Below are 22,551 nucleotides of genomic sequence, written 5' to 3'. Positions count from 1 at the left end.
TTGAGTTATTTCTACATTTTGCTGTTGATTCTTAAATCAAAAAGTAAAATATCCAGAGAGAGAGAGAGATATAAGGTTTTGGGTAATTAATTTTGTTCCATAGAAGGGACAAAACCTTGACAATGCTCCTTTGTGTTCATTTTCATAATAACCCTAAGTTTTGAAATAGAGTTCTGTATTTGTAATAATAAATGGATTTCAATTAATCATCTTTACAGTGAGTGCTTTTCTAGTGTTGTTTTAACTAAGTGGGCCCACCTTTTCGTTAGAACAATTTTAGATACAACAGGTCTACTGGAAAAAAGAAATATTATTCTGTAAGAGTGGTGCTGCTATATTCTGAAAATGCAACAAGAGCTATTATAATAATTTTGTATTCAGCCTTGTTATAAATGACTCAGATTTAACTAAAGAGCTTTTTTTCTGGGATTGCCCTTCTCCTTTAATGTTCATATGTTGTAACAAGTATTATAAGAAATTCTACAGTGTAAATTTTAAATAAATTTTACCCCTCACCCCCCTTTTGGTAAATACTTACAGGCCCCACTGTAAACCCGCTTATTTTAAAACATCTTTCTGTCAAATTCCAGCAAAGTTGCACTTTTTAATGGTAAACCTTCCACTCGGAAGTGTGATGATACAATCTACAGTTGTCCTGTTCATATCTAAGCAGGAAAATGAATACTGTCCAGCTCAACAATGATAAATTAAAGTAACATGTACATACCATTCCCAATCAGTTTTCTTTGACAGAAATAATAATTTCACTCATGCATTCCAAGAAAATCTATGTTGATTGTATCTTGGGCCTACTTCTCTTAAAATGTCATGTACAAATATTTCTTTGTCAAGCCTGAACTAATGTATATAAAGAAAATATTGTAAAATTATATTTTCATGTTTTTATACATACCAATATGATGAAAATGCATACTGTATTGGTATTTCAATCTTCAAATTACCAATAATGTTGATTGGATAGAACACCTATCATTTTTAAAACAAGTTAATCATAATATCCATGTTACAACACGCCAGTATATATTACTATATAAGTATTCTGTGTACATTTAAGTGGAAAAAATAGTGATGAATGATGACAGCTGTATTAAGGTTTTTTAAAGTTCATTTTATAGATAACTCTTATGGAACAATCAAAATGTTTGTGGGCTAATTCTTGTGTAAATTTCAAATTGTCCTTTATTGTACACTTTTGTTTATATGGTATGGTATTTTGATTTTTGCTTTGTTAAATGGGTATCAGTACAAAGCTGGTCATACACTTTTAAAGGCTTCTAAAGCCAAGATTATTTCTAGTTTTTCATGTGTACTTATATATAAAAAATGCTTCTGATTTTATTTTTGAATCCAACACATGATGGCTTTTCTGAAGTGTTGTACAAATTTCAATCATATATAAACTTCATTCTTTTTTAAAAAGGCAAATAATTATTAAGTGGTTTATTTAGTATTATTTACATTTTGTTTTGACATTTTGTAATTTTATTAAAGAGTTAAAACTGCTACTAAAGAAGAAATACTTCATCTTGAAAGGAATGTTTGCTAAGAGCTAATAAGAACTAATTTGGCAGGAAAACAGCAGATTATTGTAGGAATTCTAATGCATCAAATCAATAGAAATAGAGTAAGAATTTGTCCAGGTATTAAATGTGCTCTAGAAATATAGAAGAAGATGCTTGTAAACTGAACTAGTAGATTAAGTAGAGCTTCAGCTAGACTAAAATCCTATACAGATTTGCTGTTAGTGGGAGCTTCTAAATGTTCAAAAATATTTCTATAGATATACATATTTCAAACACACTGTTTCAATTTACTTATCATACTAAAAAGATGTTTTGTCCTCAAATGCATAAAGGTGATGTCAGTTCCAGGAAGAAATTAGGATGCTATTAATCCAGTTTGAAAAAAATGATATTGTTCATTCTTTTCTTCTTTCTACATATGGAAACAAATATGCAACCAATGACATCTACAATTAGACGATTCTTTTGTTCATCAGGATATATAAGCAAGAGGCTTTTATTGTTATTATCAAATTTAACCAACCAATATTTTGTATTCAATGAAATTACTAATATTCATAAATGTTTGGTTTATGTATAGTGTTCATACTAATAAGCTCTGAGACAGAACTTGGGTAAATTTCAATTTCCCACCCAATTATTTCTGGGTGCTCATCAATGAACTTTAGAACTATTGTATAGCTAAATAATAGAATTCAATAGGTCCTGTCGGGATTTGCAGAAAACATTTTTATTGCTTGAAGCAAAGGAACACTACAGCCGTCAAGCACACACCATCATGGGTATCAAGTATTTCACAGGCATTCATAATTCCCCCGCCAATTAAAAGTCAGTAAGAATACTTTTGTAAGCGATGTGTTGCTATTTTATACACCAAGAAGCTGGTGAAATCATTCTTTCAGCTTCCATCATGCTCCTGTTTCACGTTCCACCCAGAAACAATTTCCTACAGAATATGAAACTCATCACTTCAGTTGGGCAAAGCAATGACAGTGAAAAACCACTCATTCATAATTCTTAGATCTTGTTAAACCTTTGCATGAAACGTCTTCTGGTTATTTTAATCTTGTCCAATATGATGCTTCCTGTCTACATAAGAAATTGCAATCTAGATTCGAGTTTCCAACCAAAACTATTATTTGAACTAAGATTTGCCACAGCACATTTTGTGCTACTCTAGAATAAGCACATTAACATTTCATCCATTGCTGAATGAATTTCAAGATGATAACTTGTTTTGTTCCCATTAAAAATCAACAATTGTAAATACAAATTACCAATGTATATTAATTAGATAATAGCAGATAACTTAAAGGTGACCAGTGGTTATTTAGTTGGAGGTGTGAACAAAGATTAGCCCGAGTAACTATCTAGCAATGTTCTCTCTAAAGATATTTTATAAAGAGAGTAAGGTCAAAGAGCATTTGGTAATCATAAGTTTAAGGCAGCTTAAGAGTATAGATTTGGAGAAAGTTTATGAGGGTATTAATGCATATGTCAGATAAAGTCAGAAAAATTTGTTTAAGAGAAAAAGAGTGAATATAAGTTAAATTGAATAATGACTGTTCTCATGAATAATGGCAACTTTACAAAGTATGAATGATTCTTTTGGAAACTGAAATAAGGAGCAACTTTCTGACAGTGAGAACAATCAACCAATGGAACAACTTGCCTTTGGAAGTTGTGGGAGCACCATCACTTGAGACTTTCAAGAAGAGATTGGACTGCCATTTGTCAGAAATGCTGTAGGGTCTCCCGCTTGGGTGAAGGGTTGGACTAGATGACCTACAAGGTCCCTTCCATCTCTGATTATCTGTTATTTGTTAAATATATACATCACAAATAGACAGGGAAGGCCAGCTTTATTGCATTAAAATGTAAGCTATAAGCACCGAAAATAGAATACCCTTCTATTTTTCTTTCCTAATAGAAATTAGCAGAAGACAGCACAATTCTTATGTGCTGTTCATGTTCCTTTGCTGCCTCAACTCAATGAAGTTAGGTAGCTGGCTAACGGGACCTTATCCTTTGTAGCCCCACCAAGAGAATGCCTTCCACAGAGTGGGGCAACTTGTGCTCAAGTTTGTGATACACTAATAATCATAATGATAATCCTGTAATAATATCTGTAACACCATCAAATATCCACATCTGCCTATCCTAGATCCTTGGGAAAGATGCAACTGGCAGACAAAATGCCAATCCAGTCTGAATATCTGTCTGAGTATGCAATGGTCAATAATATTTTTAAAAATAGTAAATAACAATTCTATAATTCTAGCAAGAATAAGTCTGGTAATCTCTTTGATCTACTCAGATTTGGACTCTCAAAAACATGGGCAAGTCCTCTAATTTGTGAGTTTGGCCAATGTTTATTAGATTTAGGTCCCTCCTGGGCTGCCAAGGCTTCCCTAGAGGAAGTGGTGGCAATGGCTCCAACGACAAAAGAAGGCAGTTGCTTTTTGCCTCAGAGGAGCCAGTGATGTGTTCGGTCCTCAAGAAGCCCTTGGTAGACCCAACAATTCTGGACAACTATCATCCCATTTCCAGCATTCCCGTTCTATGGAAGACTGTTGAAAAGATAGCCAGACAACAGTTGTAGAGGGATCCAATGACGTAGACCTGTTTTAGTTATTTCAGCCAGGATGCAATATGAAGATGCCTTTGGTAGTATCTGTAGAAGCTGTCTGGTGAGGTCGTTTTTGGCATGATTGCATCCAGCCTTGTGTTTCTTTATCTCTCAGTGGCTTTCAATACAATCATAATGATATTCTTCCAGAATATTTGTCATGTTTGGAGTTGGAGTACTATATTAGTTTCCCCTTCTTCCTCTATTGATCAATATCCAGTGTTGATAGGAAGAAAAGCCACATATACACACCCTCATTTGTGAATTGCTTCAGAGCCCAATGCATTTCCTCTCCTGTTTAACATCTATATTCAATTAATGGATGAGATCATATTCTCATAAGTGTGCATATGAGAAAATATGGGTTCACTTCTGACATGACCAAGTGGCTGTCATTGTTCTCTGTATCAAAGAATAATGTATTTGTGCATTGTGTTGCCATTCCCTGTTCAAGACTGCTATACTATCTGGGGTTGTTTTGGACTCACAGATCTTGCTCAAAGTGTTCACTTTTGAAGCTGTGCCGAGTTCAGCTGGTATTTTTCATACTGGTCAGCTTCTCACATTTCATATTAGCTCAGCTGGAAACCAGTGCTGTGCTCCTGGATGGTATGCATAAAGCCAGTGCTTGCTTTCTTCTACTTCTAGAGGTTCCAAATGCCCTTCCCTTTCTTTCCCTTTTTCCTCCTCATTACCTTACTCCAAACTGGAATTCCTAAGCTAGTTGTCTGCCTTCTTTATTAAAGAAGCTTCTTTTTCCTGCATTCTACTCTCCCTTCCACTGCATGACCTTTATTCTTGAGGGGCTGGGCCAGATTACACTATAACCTGAAGCCAGCAGATCTTAGAAGAATTTTCTATCTCTTCCGAAAACCTCATTTATTTTTTATTTATTGATCTGATTTGTCAACTGCTTACAAGATAACAGGTATAAGAATAAACAGGAGTATGAATACAGGAAATAGGTACAAAATAATGGGGACAGGAGGACAGGGATGGTAGGCACAATTGTGCACTTATGCATGCCCCTTACACATCTCTTAGGAACAGGGTGAGGTCAATAGTAGATAGTTTAAGGTTAAAGGAGTGGGGGATTGAGGATATAACAACAGAGTCAGGTAGTGCATTCCAGGCATTGACCATTGTTGCTGAAGTTGTACTTTCTGCAATCAACTTTGGAGCGGTTTACATTGAGTTTGTATCTGCTGTGTGCTCTTGTATTGTTTCGGTTGAAGCTGAAGTAGTCATTGATTGGTAGGACATTGTAGCAGATAATTTTGTGTACTACACTTAGGTCCAACAATAGGCGGTGGAGTTCTAGGTTGTCCAAGCCCAAAATTTCAAGTCTGGTGTTGTAAGGTATTCTGTTGCGAGCAGAGGAGTGTAGTACTCTTTTCGTGAAATACTTCTGAATTCACTCAATTGTATTAATATCTGATATATAGTGTGGATTCCAGACAGATGAGCTGTTTTTGAGCATTGGTCTAGAAAAATTTTTGTATGCCCTGGTTAGCAATTCGATATTTCCAGAGGAGAGCTTTGTAAGATTAGATTTACAACTCTTAATGTCCTTTTGGCAATGCCGTTACAGTGAGTGCTTAGGTTGTTTGAGATGAGAACTCCAAGGTCCTTGACAGAGTGAGGGTTGTCAACGAGGTCATATCTGCCTAGTTTGTATTTGGTGTACTGATTTTTTTCCCCAATGTGTAGGACAGAGCATTTGTTGGTCAAGATTTGGAATTGCCAATTGTTTGACAATTCAGACACATAATCAAGGTCACTTTGAAGGACGGTAGTATTGTTGGTGGTGTTGAATAGTTTTAGGTCATCAGCGAAGATGACACAGTTGCTTATAAGGTGATTGGAAAGGTCATTTATGTAGAGTATAATTTACAAGGTTTCTATTTCTTTCATCTTGCAATCTAGCTATTTAAGTTAATAATTGTAATTTTTCTTGTCTTGTATCAACTTCCCTGTAACCTAAGGATTAAGCAACTATTTTTCTATTTTTTCATTCAAACTAATTACATCCTCCTTTCCCTTCAATTTTTTTTTATCACAGTGGAACTGGGTATTATGTTACCCTTGAATCTTAAGAAGAAGAAAAAGCCCTCATTTTTTCATATTTGTATAATGTGCCATGTGAAATGTTTAGTCCAGAAAATAAATATTTTGTTAATAAACCAAGACAGGAAAAATCAATCAAATGAATTAAAATAGCACTTCTCTCCTTGATTAATGGAAGCTGTACTGTTCTATTTTCTATTTGCAGTTAGCTGGCCTTCTTTCTGACTTCAGAGACATTTCTTGCAGGCCCAGAGGAATTTTCCTTCTCAGTTAGGTCTTGAGCTAAAAGTGGATATATGGAAACTTTTCTTGCAATATATTCACCTTAGCTATTTTCAAGATTGCATCAAGGGGAACAACAACAAAAAACAGGATAATCTTTTTCCCTCCTGGATATAGACAAGTGAATGAATTGGAAAGCAAAGTATCTAGAACACATACATACCTTGAATGAGAATAGTTCTCATTTTACTGTCATATTGAAGTAATCTGCTTCAATATTTTCTGCGTTCAAAAGTGTTCTTGTATCAATTTATTTATTTATTTATTTATTTTGTCAAACACTTGCAGTACAATAGAAATAAGAATAAACATAGGTTTAAATACAGGAAGTAGGAACTAATAATTGGGGACAATAGGACAGGGATGGTAAGCACGATTGTGCGCTTATGCACGTCCCTTACAGATCTCTTAGGAATGGGATGAGGTCAATAATGGTTAGTTTGAGGGTAAAAGAGCGGGGGTTTGAGCAGGTGATAACAGGTAGTGAGTTCCAGACATTGACCACTCTGTTGCTAAAATCGTACTTCCTGCAATTGAGTTTGGAGTGGTTTACATTTAGTTTATATCTTATGGTTGTTGTTGCTCTTTGCGAGTGAATTTATTGAGAAAATGAATTTACGTTATTTAATTCATTTTTGCAAACAACCCTGCAGAGGCGTGGGGCCATCGTGCTGCCTTTGTTTTTGAGTTCTGGACTGACATAGGAAATACCAAGTATTTCATCAGGAGAGATGCTTGATAGTCTCTGATGATGTTGCAGACGTTGGTAATGTCATCATTGTCACTGACCTCAAGACCAAACAAGATGGCATTTGATCACTTCCATTTTGATGCTCAACAGCTTCTTTGATGAGGATGGGGATATCAATAATTTCCCTAAAGTCTTTGATTGTATATTACTATATTCAGTTATAACTGATTTTATGGATGACTTAATCAAACAAAATAATATATTAGGTAAAGAGCTCTGGGTTGATAGCCATTTAGTACTTATTTCTGACTGCGTAATGGACTAGCAATACATGTACATCTTTCTTGTATCTTGGCCATTCTGAAACTGTTATTTCCAGTGCCTTCTTAAGGACAAACAGTACGAAATTACAATGCAGGTGGCTAGATTCTGCACAGCAGCACTGGGGATTCGTCGGAAAGACGTGTAAAACCCACCCTAGCTATTTTATACAACAAATGTGACAAATCCTTTGCAATGCTTTTTCCTTCCCCTTTTACTAATAAACTGACCGTGGGCCACACAGTTTATAGATTGTAATTTTAGTATAGTTAGACCATGTATAATTGACAGACTGGATTTGATCACAGATTTTATCTGTTATTTCTAGGATTTTTAATGGTATATTTATTAAATGTTTTTATTCGTTATGGTATCTGGTCTATGACTGTAATAAATTCTGATTCTACATGTTCCTTGGGGACCATCTTGGGTAAGGTAAAATAAAGATTATATGCCAAAATATTCAGAAATTCCCGGTTAAAGCAGAATGTCTAGGCCAGGGGTCTCCAACCTTAGCAACTTTAAGACTTGTGGACTTCAACTCCCAGAGTTCCTCAGCCAGCTGGCTGAGGAACTCTGGGAGTTGAAGTCCACAAGTCTTAAAGTTGCAAGGTTGAGACCCCTGGTCTAGGCTTTTAAAAACAATTATTTTACATCACTTTTCTTATGTTGGGTTTTATAAACACAAAAATATTTTTTACGGTGAAACTATACTTTAAAAGTATGTCTAAAGATATATGTAAAGCTGCACATTTGAAATAGGTGTGTCTAGAAAAAAGAGTTAGAATTTTAACCTACATGTTTTGAATTTTTTAAAAATGTAGTATCTGAAAAGTAGATGGAAAATATATGTGATTAAGCACAAGTGAAACTTAGTACTGATACTGACTTGGTTAAATCAAACCTAAATATGAGGTATGGTATAACAACATAAAGCATTTGGTAAGTGTACTATGTTGACTCAGTTGGATAAAGATAGACATTTTTTAAAACACACACAGAAACACACACCTCTCCATATACTCTCTATTGTGTTTTAGTGACTTATCTTTGGAAACTGTGTTCAATTATCAACTTTCTTCTGTCCCAGGCTGATGGCATCCAGATTGTTGGTGCAGCTGTTCCTACCAGCAGGTCCATATTTGGGGGGTTTGCTACAGGTTTTCCATGGGCACAGTTGGAAACATGAAGGAATTGTCCTTAAATGTAAATACAATTCTTCATAGGATGTGTTTATATCAGTTAATTAAAATTAAAGTCAGTACAGAACTCAGTACAATATCTATGCCACCCATGTTGCTTTTAAATGATTCTGGATGGTTTACAACATGATAAAAACAAAATACAAAATATTAAAATGACAAATGTTAACATTAAATTTTAAAAAAAAAAAGTTTAGGAAGGAACCAATATATCATGGGTGGAAGTGAGGGTCATTTTTTTTAATCCAATAACCATTTCCAGTATGGGAGGCCCCCTTTCTGTGGAGACCAATACTGGGTAAAATAAACTATATTTCCCTTCAGAAAAGGACAATTGTCTGAAGGAAATTGTCAATTAAGGGATGTTGATAAATGGCTCCAGAAGGCATCACTTAACAGAGATAATTCTAACCAGAATTGTCTGCATTCAATGATATCAGTTCTTCAGAGTGTCTGACAAATGAATTTTATATCATATTTAATCCATCCATTTAGGTATCATTGCTAGAGATTGAATCTTGGCTATGCTAGGATGTACATCACAGCTTGGCTTGCACTTGAGCACACATTGTTTTGGAACTTGCTGATCATTACTTCTTGGATATTTTTACATTTGCAAGAACTTCAAGAACTGACATACTACAGTTGGCAATCACTAGTGAATAAAAAGTCTTTTGGAAAGATATGAATTTATACAGTATGGAAGGAGCTTTATAAAATGAGTCTAATAGAACTGGCCAAGCAGCAGGAATAGCAATCACCTGTTGATATGAAATTAGGTGAAATAAACTTTATTAGAAATGCTGAGCTCTGGATTCTAAGAAGTTATAGAGGCACAGATTATGAAATACAAAGCATTCCTTTATTGTAAAAAAAGCTCACTTCATAAATATTGAGAACATTCTGAGGATAAATAAAAATGCTCTAACCAAAAGAACATTTTATCTTCAGTTTTATAAATAGTGATTATTTAGGGAGGGGAAGGAAACCAACATAGTCTTGAATAATATGGGCACATTTGAAAGGACAAATTAGGTTTTTAAGAAAAAAGAGAATGAAATTAATTTGCCTTGAAAAGAAAAAAGAGAATGAAATTAATTTGCCTTGAAAAGAATATACACACTAGAATTGACTTAGCTGCTGGCAGATATTCTCAGCTGAAAAATACTAGCAATTTTCCTACTTTGACAAATTACTGCCAATCAATTCCCCTCAGATGATTAAATACAATTCTATTTACTTGAAAAAGTCTTGGGGAAAGTTCTCAGTGAAACCTTTATGTAAATTATCAGTGGAAATCAGAGGTCTGCATAGGGTACTAGTTCATATGCACTGAAGATCATGGAAAACTGTTTGTTTGTTTTAGTTAGTCTTATAGAATGCCCAATTTGCAACTACTCTGGGCAGCTTACAATTAAAAGTTTTAAAAAACAAAATAAAAATCACCTTGATCCCATCCAAAGCCTGGGAGAATAACTTCTTAAACGTCATTATGGTGGTCAGATAATTGATCCTATCACAATCTTTTCCACATTGACTCCTTTTAGGAAGGAGTCTTCCTAGTTCATTGGAGTTGCAGGGATAGACGGTTTTCTGCATAGAAACCATGTGCACTGCCATTGAGATACAGAATACTTTGTTACTGCTGTCTAAGTATTGGGCACTGCACAATATGAATGCATATTTCTGTAGAGAAAAGAAGAAATGCAAAGAAAAGTATGAAAGGTAGAAAAATAATTGTTTTTGTCTTCTAGCTTAATAAATAATTTCAAGCCCAAGATACATATTCTCTTTGCAAGGAAAGTATTGATAAGAAAATAAATAGCTGTTACTGTCTCCATGGAAAATTGGAATAAAAATTAGAAATGCTTTAAGACATATGGATCTGTTGCCTGCTAAAAATTAGAGCTAGTAACTTCCAAAAATCTCAACCAGATGGCCAGTCAAGGATGCAGACTATAGTTCTGAGATATACAAAGTGCTAACCAGGGTAACCAACTTGTTTTAAGAAAGAATACAATGTCACACTAACAATTCAATAAGGGAAGAAAGATATTTTATGGCCAGCACACTCTTTTTTTATATCTAAAAATACTTCATAATAATGAAACATAAGAAGAGATCACAGAGTAAAATAACATTCATAATCATAGGATCCAAAATGGATTTTTAAATTCATGGTCTGGCTGTGATCTGCATATAATCTGCTTCATTTTTGTTTCATTCTCATAGTCTGCTAGACTTAGTGTTCAAAAACTGACCCCTTTCCAACAGCGAAAGGGGTCAGTTTTTGTTTTGTTTCTTTGGGGAGGCACAACTTTGAAGGGTGACTTCTGAGAAGGGAAGGATTAGGTCACCCACCCATTTCCTCCAAAACTCCCACACAGCAAAATGCCTAGAACCCTCTTTTCAAGTTTAATAAATGTGTAGAATAAATGTGTGCTATAACAGTTTTTCAGAAACAGGATGCAGTTAATGAAGAAAAAAAAAGTTCTGTTCTTTTATTGCATGCTGCCAAATAAGGTTCCATTTCAGGTGAATGGGATTTTTCATGGAAGCCAGTTCAAATCAAACCTCTATTGTCAATGCACAACATGTGTACAATGAAATTGCCTTGTGTAAGGATTTTTGGTGGTGAAAATGGAGAAAAAGACAGAGGCATGGGAAAGAAAGAGAAAGAAAAGAAGGGGAAAACAAAAAGAAAGATGAGAGTTGGCAAAGAAAAGAGAGAGAAAGGAATTATTTAGTGCTGTCCCAGATATTCTGACCCTCGAATTTAACCTACTGTAATTCTGACCTGTTTAACTGTGACACAAGCTTCCAATTTCAAAAGATCTGCCCTAAGGAAAAAAAAGAGGTTTCTATTCCTCTCCTAAATTGTCTCCATAGTATAGTTTATAATGATGCAGTAATCTAGTCAAACCAATCTTTATTTTTTACAGAAGGTAAAGATACTCTCTATATAAACCAGGATGTTTAATCATATTTCTTAGGTATTTTTCATTCATGAATATGATGATTCAGTTATAAAGTGATATGTACCTTTTATCAGTTTTATCTATAAGGGAAAAGAAGCAAAAATGCCTACATACAGTATTCACTATATATTCACCCAATTGGAAACAGCTGAAGCAAGCACAATAACCTTTCCCGATCTTCCTTCAATATTGCTCTTATGTTATTCCAGAATCTTCATTCTTTTGAAAACTACCAGGCGTTCTGCCAAAGGAAGCTTTGCTCTATGTTAAATTCACATATCACTAAAGCGCGTATTTGTAGTATAGAAATTAAATTATGGTAGCTGAAATGTTATAAATGAGCTCAGAGGTTTTTCTGATTCTAATGTCAAATGTATGTCAGTGACAAACAGTGGGGTTTTCCCCCTGAGATACAGTCACGGGAATCCAAACATATTAAAAAAAAAAACAGGGAAAAAATGGAGGTGGTTTAACATCTTGCTTTCCTCACAGGCCAACATTACTCAGTTTGGTAAAATAAGCCAGCTGCCTAGATGTCTGTAATTTCATAAGAATGGATTTTTTTTTTTTTATTAGCTCCTTCCTCTCATCATTCCTTCACAGTTCATGGATCCAGGGAATGAATCACTTAGGTACAGAAGAGACTGGTGGGTGGTACTAGCTACCAGCTCTGACTGTTGCTATGGCAAATTGGCTGCTGGTGAATAAAATTCCAGCTCCCGTAGAGGCATTTCTACCACCACTTCTAGATTCAGACTCTTTTAGGGAAAACCCTTCACACCCATTGAACTGATTCTTGCAAGAATTCGGCCATCTAAGGATATGAATTTTCAGCAAAGACTTGATGATTATAAACCAGATGGTTTATAATCATCAAGTCTTTGCTGAAAATTCATATCCTTAGATGGCCGAATTCTTGCAAGAATCGGTACATGAAGTACAATTACGTGCCGTGTGATTGTAAATCCATTTTGCAATGGATTAGTGAAGGTGTATAGTTGAAATCAGTAAAACTGGACTAATTTCCCATCAGAGCTGTCCAGAGCAGGGGTCTCCAACCTTGGCAACTTTTAAGATGTGTGGACTTCAACTCCCAGAATTCCTCAGCCAGCAAAACTTAAAAAGTTGCCAAAGTTGGAGGCTCTTGTTCCAGAGTATCCGTAGAGGAATTCAGTTTTAAAAAGCTGGAGTTGAATCAACCTTTCAATTTAACTTATACTTGAAACTTTTGGTTCTAAGGTTACTTCTTGATAGGAGTATTATATGGATAATAATATCTGCATGATTCAGGTTCTGTAAATAAAATGTCCAGCACTATGCAGTACAGTTTGTGAATTAATAAAGGCAAAAATAATAAAACACAGCATACAGTGTAGGTTCAGGTTAAATAGAGAAGCCTTCCTACAGAAGCTGACTTATCACTCTTCATTGCCTCCTTCTGTCACAGGTGTCAGTATAGTGTATATCACAGGAAAAGGCAATTGGGAGGAAACGTGAAAGGAAGCCCAAAGGCAAAAATATGACAGCTTATTTTGAGCCACTGATTGTAGGCACTTCCTGAAGCACAGAGATACTTTTTTTAAAGGGAAAAGATATTGTGGAAATAGACAGAAAGTGCTTGTCACAAAAATTGTTGTGACCATCCAGTCTTCTGTCATCTTCCTTCTTTTCCATCCTAGGGCAATAGAACTAACGCTTATTGAAGGTATGAGGGAAACACCATCCATAACCCCATTTGCAAGTGCCTTTCTGTGAGACAATTTGAATCAGAAGATAACTTTTATTTCAGGTTTTTGTTCCATTGCGAATATGCGGAAGGTCACAGATGGAAGATTCTTAAGTCAAGCCAGGTGAACCTAATTTCCAAAATTGGATAACTAACTAATCTGTTTGTTTAGTGAATTGTGAAATATGAAAGTTGCAGTAACCAGTGGTTTCTGAATAGGCTATAACTTTACGTACCACCTTCAACTGAATGGCAGTGTTTCCCCCGTTTGCTTTAGGCAGAAAATATTTGAGCTAGAACCTGCACAAAAATCTTGTGCTTACCTTCTGATAAGCAGAACAGCTGCATGTACCCCCTTTTCCCCCCAAAACATTTACTGGCATCAAGAATACAATTGGTATGACATCTATATGTAGAACAGAAAGATGACTCTCAAACTGCACATGAGCTTATTACGCACAATGTATACCTCCAACATAAAGTTTGTGTATGTAATTATGTATTTGGATTGCTGTTTGTTGTTCTTTAATGTATCCTGAGCTCCACCTAGCGGTCAAATATGAATCTCTATTGGGTCCCAGCCCTCTTAAGAGTATCTCTCTACTTCCCAAAACAAGTGCCTTTTGGATTTTAGTATTTGAAGAAAACAGAAAAACCAGGAAAAATCCGGTCTAATCTGTGATATATGTTCACCTGAGGGCAAAAATCCACACCCTATATACACAGCATCACTGGTGAGATTCAGATTTATCTATATTTGTTAATTGTTATGCTCACCAGCAATTCAACACTGCTTATTTTGTATTTGGGTTCTTGTTGTATGTGTTTCTATTTTTCCTCAGTTTCACCATGCTGTTCCTTTAATAAAAATATCCAGATCTGTACATACGGTCTGTTTTATTGGAGGATAAGTGGGCTTAGCTACATGTCAAGTTGCATGCAGAGTAACATGTAGTGAGGACAGAACAGTGAAACAGCAGCTACCCAGCAAGTGGGATCCAGGATATACAGAGGCCTGCTATCCTGCCAATGCAAGTTACCTGCATACAGACATACAGCAGTCTCTACACAGTCGAGCGTTCCAGAAGAACCATGTCACACAACTTCATATAAAACGAAGTCTCGGATCTCTAGTTTGACCAAGCAGTCATCAGCAAAGGCTGAAGCAGCAAAAACTGAACAAGAAATGGAAATGAAATGAAAAGACAGAGAGACGGTTAGGGCAATCCCTGGGAATAGGGAGACTTACCATATAGAGAAAGAAGTAGCAGCTGCCACAGCTGAAGTTAAAGCTCTAAAAAAAAAGCTATATATTCTGACAAGAAATGCAGTAAATGCAGCGACATGCTTCGGCCAGAAGCTTAACTTCCAGATGCTCTGCAGCGCACTTCAGAGTCTATCAACACTCCAGGCCAAGCAGCAATGCTCACCTAGATAGAAAAGACAACTTGCAAGAAGCAATCCAAAGATGCTACTCAGCAGCATGACAAGTCAATGTCAAGCCTACGAACGAGAGCTCCAGGCAACCTCTGATGACATCCTCCCCCCTGCACCCAAGCAAATTATCCTACAGGATCAGCCTTCGTGCCAGAGCAGCATAGAAAGGACCACCTGAAACCCCGAGACTCTTAAAAGGTATGACTACACAACACCTTTTCACCACAGCAATGTGCAGTCAGCACAATGTGCAGCGAAGAGATAGACTTCGTAGAAAATGGTGACACTTGAATCAGCTGAGCATGCAGACTGAATCAGGACAATAAATATAAACTACCCTGAAACTGGCCTTAAAATGATCTGAGACAGACCTAATGCATGTTATGGCTCAGCGGAAGCAGTGGAAAAATGCACTGTTCCAGAGATATCCTAGCTTTCCCAAAATACTCAACAGAGCCTATCAGGAACTTAAAGAACTTAGTGATTTACTGATGGAACTTCAAGTAGATAAGTCAGAAAGGGACTTTCAAGGACTTGCGTTCCTTGAAAGCAGCCAGAGGTATCAACTCCATTGTACAAAACGAACCCTATAACCTTCAAGAATAGTGGATTACGCATGGCTCTAATACAAAAGAAACTGCAATGTTCCATTCCTCCGTCTCTGTTTTTGTACACTTCAGGTGCCAACAAGCTAAACAAGAAATAATTCTAGCTTCGACGATATTGTCATGTGCTGCTCCTTCAGAAAACGATCCTTGCAAACCCTTCAGTAGCAGTCCACAAAACTAACATGATTCCTCCACATTCTTTTCACAGATCTGCCAGCTGTGTGAGAAGTCACACAGAAACTTGAGATCAGAATCCTGATAAGCAGTGTCCTCCACACCAGAAGCCACATCCTCTCCTAAAATGCAGAGCCTTCAGTCCATGGAAGACTGCAAAGCTTTCCTTAAAGAAGACAACATTTGCTGCAAATCAGAAGTGATGTTCAGCCAGTTCTGACCTGTTCTGGAGAACCGGTAGTGGGAATTTTGAGTAGTTCAGAGAACCAGCAAGTACCATCCCTGACTGGAGATTTTACAGTGTCCTTCCCCTGCCACCCCCACCAAGCCATGCTCATAGTACTGGTAGTAAAACAATGTTGAATCTCACCACTGCTACAAGTACTGTTTATCAGCACCTCACTTTGCCAATACTGTAAGGTCAGTGTGAAATGCAGAGAATGTGGCAGCACAGGCCACAATATACTTATAGTGCCGGTGAGCTCTGCAGAGAGGAATAACACCCTGATACAACTACAACAGAAATAAATTCAAAAATGCACAGAAGAAGTCTGTAAAGAGAATGTAGGTGGCAAGTTCTGCTCCAAAATGTGTTTACTCAGAGTCCACCCAGCAGGTCAAAAGGATAAAAACCATTAAAGCTTTATATTATTCTAGATGATCAAAGTAACAGGTCTCTAGCCAGCTCAACCTTCTTTGATGTTTTTGACATTAAAGGCCCCAGCGCTCCGTATTTCTTAAAAACTTGTGGAATTGTGGAGATGGTAAGGAAAAGAGCATCTGATTGCAAGTCGAGTCAGTAGATGGGAAAATATGCCTGACTTTACCCACTCTTACTGAATGCAATCAGATCCTAACCGTAGATCTGCAATCTCTACACCAGATGAAGCGAGTTACCCACATTTGAATTACACAGAGGATCTTGATACGAGAGCTGGATTCTCAGACTCAGATAATCTTGCTCCCAGAGACAGAGATCGTAAGAGCCCACAAAGCAAGAGCTCAGATCAGTGATCTCCACAATGTTCCATACTGCCAGGTGGAGCTCCATTCAAAATTCAAGAAAGAAATACTTAGACTCTTTAGATTAGAGCAAAGATATCTTTTACTGAAATTGAAGTGGTAGCAACCATAGAATTCTGAATCTGAGAAATTAGGCGCGCGGATCACATATACAAAGTGATGGAAATGTTCCCACCCCCAATAGTTCAAATGATTCTTCCAACTAAAAGTTGTGAATGTCATCATTTGGACATCTTCAGGTGGTGATGAGGCCTCTGTCTGTTGACCTTGGCCTATTTTGATAAAAGTTTGCAGTTGCGCAGAGAAAAGAAAGCTAAGCGAGAAATAGAAACCTAAGCAAGAATTTATACTCCCCCTCCTCATTTTACACAACACTAGAATGTAACACCTCCAGCTCGCTTCCCAGATTTTACCCCCTCCTCCCCCATTACTTATGGCAGCCAAAAGATGCAAAGCAATAGTAGAAGATCTTGAAGGCTGACACATACAGTCAGAAATTAGACCTAGGATGGGTCATTATAGGAGATATCCAATGGTGGGATTCAATTTTTTTTACTATTGGTTCTGTGGGTATGGCTAGGTGGCCATGGCCATGTGACTGGGAAGGTGTGGCTTTTTTGCAGGAAACTCCCCCATATTTTGGGTCTTCTGGGCCTCAGGTATGCCTCCCAAAGGGTGTTTCTGTTCCCAGGAAGCTTCCCTAGGGCTCAGGAAGGAAAAAATGGAGCCTGGAAGGGCACACAGCACCCCTCCATGCTTCTGTGCCTCAGGGAAGCCTCCTGGGGAGCGTTTTTGCTCCCAGGAAGTTTCCCTGGGGTCCAGGAAGGCAAAAAATGGAGCATGGGGGGGGGCTGTGCCTCCTCCCTCCATTTTTTGCCTTTCTGGGCGAAGCAGTAAGTAAACGAGGGGAATCCTGTCACAGCTGATCATATGAACAGCTGATTGTCGGGAGGAGAAAAAAGAAATACCTTAAGGAGAGACTGGGCGGGGCAAGTGTCAGGCGGGCAGGGTGAATGAGCATCGGGCGGGTGGGGCAAGCGAGCTACTGACGAACTGGTTAGGGGCATGGCCAGTCAGAAGTTACTAGCGGTTCAGTGAACCACTCCAAATCCTTGCTACCGGTTCAGTTGAACTGGTAAGAACCGGCTGAATCTCGCCACTGGAGATGTCTGTTTAGAAGCGTGCACAAACCAACTTCTGTTAGCAGCATCTTATAAGCACAAAAGCCCTTCTGTTTTTCAGCCATGCCACAACTCCAATTCCTCCTAAAGGAATCCTCACACATTACCCATTTGCCGATTTGTCCCTTCATAGGCTCCTTTAGGGACAACCTAACCTGTGACAGTGACCAAGGTCATTTTAAGGTGCACAGTCTTTCAAAAGATGACAAATGGGTGTCTATTAAGAACAAACACTTTTTAGAAATGACAAAGCAGGAATTAGTCAAAGAAGATACTGACCTCTGGGTCTCCCCTCTTCCCTTCTGTTCACAGAGGCGACATCTACCTAACAATAAAGAGCAAGCTATAGTATGCTCCTTGCCACAGTTTCCAGCGTTTATCTGTGCTAATCATACCACAAAGCCTGTGGAGAATCGCACAGTTCAAATGGTGCAGCAGCCTACAGCCACACCACGAACATTGGCAAAGTCAAAAAGCATTGAACCCGTCTTCTGCAGTGTCTTCCCTGGTGTCTGTTCAAGAGGAACTTCCATTCAGTTGGCCACAGAAAGTGTGATACATCCTTTGTTCTGCATCTTCAGTACAAATTGGTTTCCTCATTTCAGAAGTGGGTCCTCTCAGCAAATATGCCAGAGATTCCATTTCATCCATCCAAACCAAATGCAGAGAAAGAAGGAGCAGTTCACAGACGGGCAAATCCCGTGATCTACATTTGCTAGTGGACATGGCTTGCAAGCAAAAGCATTTTCTGAGGAAAGAATGTTCAACATCTCATAGATCCCCGATGAATGGAAAGTCTTCATCCGACACAGAATCTGAGGGCAACTCCACAATAGCAGAAGCAGTGATATGTCAGCCTCAACACTAAGTCATTACCCAGGTTCCTTCACACTTGACTCATATTCTGTTGCTACAAAATGGATATGGGTGTGTGTGTGTGTGTGTGTGTGTGTGTGTGTGTGTGTGTGTGTGTGTAGGTATAGGTATATACATATACCTATGACTGTAAGGCATCCAGAAAGTTTCCATGATATCAATCACTCTGAGACATTTTCTCTCCAATTGATTTATTTAGAAACAGATCTGGCATGTCAAAGGCAATTTCCCAAGTGAAATTATTTTTGCACGCTACACAGAATCCACCTTCTCTCTCCCACTTCTACACTTCACAAATCGCAAGAACCAATTAACTGCCACTGGAATTTCTTAATATGGCATACAGAATAACCTTGAACTTTTCAACTCCTCCACCCTCCCCCTTCCATGAAATGTAACAGCTGAATTTTTTTAAAGCTGACAGTGATGTGAGTGCTGTTTTTGATGTGACTGGGATACACATGTTTTTGTGCTACTGTTCTGTACTTATTCCTGGCACACCAGCTAAAAACTTCCAGTAATATGATACAGGGAACATCCTCTAATTGATGTGAACCCACTCAGTACCTGTCAGCAGCTAGAAGCTGATCTTTCCTGTGAAACCTCACTCATACCTCATCCCTGGTGCCCTCTCTTCCATTTGTCCTTTGATAGGGACATATAAGTGTTGGGGGTGTAGCATTCCATGCGACTACAGTGTGCCACCTTTTACTCTCAAGGTACAAAGTTGAGGGCCTTTTTGCCACCACAGGCATCTGTCAGGAAAAAACCTTTGAACAGAGTGGAAACATTCTCAAATAGCCTTATTTGATCTTTGAGCTGCACACCCATATGCTCTTGTGCCCTCTACAGCACAAAACAAATACATTTTCTGATGTTTCTGTCAATGTAATAATTGCTGTTGCCTATTTAAAAACAATAGAACTAAGTTGTTCCTCAGACCAGTTTCTGAACTGATCTTGTTACAATCTGACGACTTAAATAGTCGTATCCATTGATTCCAGGTAGGGAGCATTATCGGGATGGGATTCAAAAATTTTAACAACCGGTTCTGTGGGAGTGGCTTAGTCGGTGGGTATGGCTTGGTGGTCATGTGACTGGGTGGACATGGCTTGGTGGTCATGTTATTGGCTGGATGTGGCCAACTCAACATCACTCACATCGACGCACGCATCTTCTTGCCTGGCCTCTCATGACTGTGGGGATGCTGCAACAGTTGTAAGTGTGAAAAACGGTCATAAGTCACTTTTTTCAGTGCCATTGTAACTTTGAATGGTCACTCCACACAAGCAAAGTACCAGCAAAGGAGGGGAAAAAAACTCCAGAGACGTTCCTGAGACAGGAAGTCTAGTTCTGCCAAGAATGTAATAAAGGTTAACGGAGAGGCAGTTTCTGTAAGCAACACCAGAATGTTTCCTTCCTGCCTTCCGTACAGGATTAGGCCAGTGATTTCTTCTAACAGCCAGTTCTCCAAACTGCTTAGAATGTTAACAACCGGTTCTAGCGAATAGGTGCGAACTGATAGAATCCCACCCCTGGGGAGCATGTGGAGGAAGCAGAGTCAATCCTGCTTGTCAGGATTGTTCAGGAGGCTCAAGATTAATACATGTAAAAGTGGAAACAGAGGTCTGTCTATCTTTCTAGCAAATCATTCCCCTCAACTGGAGCAGCAAAGTGCTGCCTTTTTGAAGAAGCCAGTGAATACTAGAGCAGGGATCGGCAACCTTTTGAACCTCAGAAACCACCAAAACTCATAATTTTAAATCCCATGGACCAGAAACCCTGGGAAAATCCCCCAAAAGCCTGCAGGAAAATTCTCCTGTTTTCCTACTGATCGATCATTCTTTATTTGGGATTGCAGGATACTGTCTCCAGCTCCGTTCTTAGGAGCGGGGGAGAGAGAGAAAGAGAAACTTTTGGCTTCATACAAAAAAAAGCAGTAGAAGAAGCAGAAGTCTTTCTTTCTTGTCCCCAAACTCCACCAGAAATGATTCTTTGCCGGTGCAGTCTCTTGGAGCAGGAGGCCTTGCAGGGTCCCAAAGACTGGCGCTGGGGGAGAGAGAAAGACTTCTGCTGCTTTACTTGCGTGCAGCCAAAAGCAGAAAAGAAAGAAGCGGAAAGAAGCAGCCGGAAGCCAGGCAAGGCATGTGGGGTGAGTGGGGCAAGTTCCCCCCTCTGCCTTTCCTCCCCTCCCCTCACCACCTCATATTGTTCATAGTGCAAGCGATGCAATGCTTGTCTTCCCACAGGCCATGAGGGAAGCACAGTCTTGGGTTCCCACGTGGCCTGGATTTATTGCTTTGGGGGCTGCTTTGGGGGTGACATTTCTCTGTGGACCACCAAAATTTTCTCTCAGACCACCAGTGGTCTCCGGCCCACTGGCTGGCAACCACTGTACTAGAGACAATGCATGTTAGAGGCAATTGTTTCTCTTGCAACCACACATACGAAAAAGCTTTGTAAATAAATAATTTGCATTTGTTTTTCTCCTGATTCCTCACTATCACCCCTGACGCTTATTCTTTACAGATTTTGATTTCTTCCTCTCTTCAAGCTTTTTTCTCAAGGCTGAATTAAAGGGCTGTCCTCCAGTCCTTGAACCACAGTAAACGTGATAATAGCTCTCTTGCCTCAAACAAGATGTCAGCAAATGCTTGTTTAAATTATACACAGCATTAAGATTTATTTCCCTCCGCTGCCCTATAAAACATCTCTAGCCAATGTGAAGCTATCCACCATTCTGACTTTGAGCAAATGTTTTGCAGCGGTGAGTTTAAAAGGACCCCAACAAGTACCATGAAGTTGGAAAGAGAAACCCCATATCACTACTGGTCAGAGTCAGGAATCAGCTTGGAGACCTGATGAGGGGGGGAAGTAAATTATCTAGAATTAGATTCTTTTGCTGTTGAATACACAATATCCCTGAAGAATACAACCCAGGGACTGAGAGGAGGGGCATGACTGCACCAACCGGAAGTGGCTTCTAGGACTTGGATATAACCTACCAATCTAAGGTCACCTGATTGCACCATTAAGGGAGTTATCAATGGACTAGGTCAGAATATACCCAGATTGTTAGTTCATATTTGTTTCATGTTTGAGAAGATGAACTGTAGAGATAGTCCTCAACTTACAACAGTTGTCCCAAAGGTGCTTTTTTTCAGGAGGCAGCTGGATTTTATTGTTTTTACTTTGAAGAAGCTTCTTCAGTCTGATAGGATAGTGGGGAATGGAAGGGTTTACTGTATATTCCTTGCAGACAGCTGGTCATTTGCATCCTTTTAGAGGGTCATTGAAACCCTTGGAAGATTTAGATTATTAGATAATTATTAGATAATTAGATGGGCCAAAATGTTGAATTTAAACCCAAATGGTTGGAAGTGCAGGAAAGAAAAAGGTACTTATTTTCATATCTGGTGGACATGCTCGGAAGTGAAGAAATACTGGAAAACAATCAGACAATGCTAGAGGAAATTATAAATCAGAAAATTGAATTTAATCCAGATTTTGTTTTTATTAGGTATAATAACACAAAAATGTAGTAAAAAGATAGGTACATTATATTACATATACTAACAGGTGCAAGGATTTCGTATGCGCAACTTTGGAAGGAGGAAAGGATACCATCAGAGGGCACGGTTATACACAAAAGAATAGATTGTATAGAGATGGACACGCTAAAATTAAAAGACAAAGAAGATTCAATATTTTATAGATCCTGGGATGCCTGGTATGAGAGGCTTAGAAATAAAAAGAAAATAAAATGGCATTTAGGAAAAGAATGAGGAAGTATGTAAATATGTATATATGTT

At 38.2% G+C, this 22,551-nt stretch overlaps 1 protein-coding gene across 2 annotated transcripts in view; it reads left to right on the top strand.

Moving 5' to 3' along the window:
- GRIA2 (glutamate ionotropic receptor AMPA type subunit 2) overlaps positions 1 to 729 on the top strand; it is a 74,794-nt gene extending 74,065 nt beyond the window's left edge. For both annotated transcript variants that reach the window (XM_087936677.1, XM_087936676.1), the window contains one exon: positions 1 to 729. This exon is cut by the window's left edge and continues 1,297 nt beyond it. The gene's annotated coding sequence lies outside the window, so the exon portion shown is untranslated.
- The last annotated feature ends 21,822 nt before the right edge of the window (positions 730 to 22,551 follow it).

The sequence above is a fragment of the Pseudonaja textilis genome, chromosome 6, assembly GCF_049901715.1.
Source record: "Pseudonaja textilis isolate UNSWEBS1 chromosome 6, rPseTex1.2, whole genome shotgun sequence".
Taxonomy (NCBI): domain Eukaryota; kingdom Metazoa; phylum Chordata; class Lepidosauria; order Squamata; family Elapidae; genus Pseudonaja; species Pseudonaja textilis.
This window is presented reverse-complemented; position numbering and strand designations above follow the sequence as displayed.